We start from the raw sequence: 2,399 nt of genomic DNA, 5'->3' as shown, positions 1-2,399 counted from the left end.
TTGTGGCTGCTCATTTTCTAGACCTCCCACTCAGGCCGGGTGGTCTTTGCAGACAAACTACAACAAACTGCAGGAACACAGGAGAAGGAGAATTCCCTCTCGCTACAGAGGAAGACAAAATTTCCCCACAGTTCCTGCAGATTTGAGTCAGAAGAAAATTTCATTGGCACCAAAAATCTACTTAAATAGCTTAATCCCAAAGGTGTACAAGCAATACAACCTTACTGAGTGCCTAACATTTGTGAAGGCACCAGGGAATGCTGCTCTGGTCCCCAGAGCCGCTTTTCTTTGCTGTAGCCGATGCCCAAAAGCCAGCAATGTCCCACAGCCCCATTTCTAACAGCCAGGTCCATCCATATGCCATTGCCTGTGCAGAGGGCGACCAGCTGCCACATTAGCTGTGCTGGAATTCTACTTTTGGATCTCTGGTACTTGAAAGCATTTGAGTTTTTTTATAAAAATCCAGAGGTAGTAAGCTCCTTTCTGTTTTCAACGACTTGAACTTTCAGGACTCAGCCAAATGTTACCAAGATTCTGCACAAGCACAGACACCCCCTGGCCCAGATTGTCTGTGGAGAGAATGCCTCATTGGTACCAAAGCACTGCAAATTAAGAACAACAAGACCAGAAAACCAAGAGAATTTCTTTTTTTCTCCCCTCAACATTCCAATTTGGTGAGCTGCTTCTGCTGAGGAAACGGCTGCCAAGTTTGTGCCCTGTCCAGGTTTGTTGGAGTCATGAAGGTTCAAGTGTTCCTTGCAGTGAAGTTGGGCAGGAAAGAGGAAAAACAAGAAAGCTGAGGAATAACCAGTAAAGGTTCTCAGCACTTTTATATAAGCCTCACAACACGGCACCAATAGTTCTGGCAATAATTACATGTAAAGGCTTGAGTCACCATCATAATTGTCTTGGGGTGGTAAACCATCCACTTTTGCCTGGGCTATAAATACCACCACTTAGTAGCTACCAGGAAAGGTTTAAAGAGAGGATTAAGGAACCACTTTTGTTGCTTCAGTCAAAAGAAAAACATTAAACAAAGATTCAACTGAATCAAATAATATTAACAAAAAAAAAATCCCAAACCCAGTGATCACACCTGTGGGAAGGGCACAGTACAGCAATGATGATGTGTAATCTCACTATGTAGTCCATTTGATTTCTCTACTGCAGGATCTGCAGACTGGTGTCCTCTAGTGTTTGAATCATAAAACATGTGCAGATGAGTATTTTCTGCTACCTGTCACACTGTGTATCATGCAGAACAGAAATGCACCCAATGATCAGCTTCATTCCGGCAATGGAAAGAGAATCAGCAAAAATGAGCATCTTTTTAAAAATAGAACATACCTGGATTTCAGCTTAATGAGGTTTAGACCTCTAGTGCCAAGTCATACTCCAATACAAACTGTTGTTTCAGCTTCAGACAGTGGCAAGAAAGTCAAGAAAACTGATGCCACTCCAGTCTGGTCTATCAGCTTAAAAACCACCCCTCTTAAAGATGGGAGAGTGATGGCAAATTCTTCAGGCAGCCTGGAACAACACCTCCTTACAACTCTCAGGCTTGATCACATTTAGGTGCATGTAACATCCCATATCCTTCTGAAAGCATCTGAACTGTGTGGTCTTTAAAAACGAATGTGAGAAAAATTTACAAAAATGCAGGGCAAGCCTTTGTGCTTTAGAACCCCGACATATCAGAATAACTATTAGCAGTGCAGGACTCCTTACCATAAGTTGGTTTTAAAAAGAGTGAAGAGCTAAGTCAGGAACATTAGGTTCTTTTGGTGAGCTGTACTGTGACAGCAGGATTTTTCTGGATTTTGCCACTTCATCCACGGGCAAAATTGTAAAGCCATGCAACAACTTTTGCTGGAGTTCTCTCTGTGCACAGATGATAAGCCCTGGCAATGCATGCTGGAGTCGTTTGAGAAGCTGCCACCTCCAGCTGTCCACGCTGCCTCTCTGCCAGGAATGGCCACCACGGAGGAGAGACAGCAGAAGCAAATGTGTGCTGGTTCCTCGGTTGCTGTAATTTACAGGCTGACATTAACTTGAACAGATGTGGATGGTGGTGTCCGATAATGGGCTGTGCCAAGAGCCAAAGCACATCCTCAGGTGCTGCCCCGGGTTGGAGGTGTCCTCCCAGGTCCTGGTCTGAACTCCTCTGTACCAGCCCTGCAACTGGCTGGAGGTCTCTGCTTGGGAACAGTCTGTTTCACACACAGGCTGAGTTTCACCTGTGAAAGATTGCCTGTAAAGGTGGAAGCATGTCCTTGAGCAAGAAGGAGAGACAGATCTGCACTGCCACATGGCGTGTATTAACTAAAACCTGATTTTGGGAGGAATACTGTTTTGTAGGAGGGAGTGCTGCAATGTGTGACAGCACACAAGATGAAGAA

The sequence above is a fragment of the Corvus cornix genome, chromosome 1A (genome assembly GCF_000738735.6).
Source record: "Corvus cornix cornix isolate S_Up_H32 chromosome 1A, ASM73873v5, whole genome shotgun sequence".
In the NCBI taxonomy this organism is placed as follows: domain Eukaryota; kingdom Metazoa; phylum Chordata; class Aves; order Passeriformes; family Corvidae; genus Corvus; species Corvus cornix.
Note: the sequence above shows the minus strand (reverse complement) of the source record.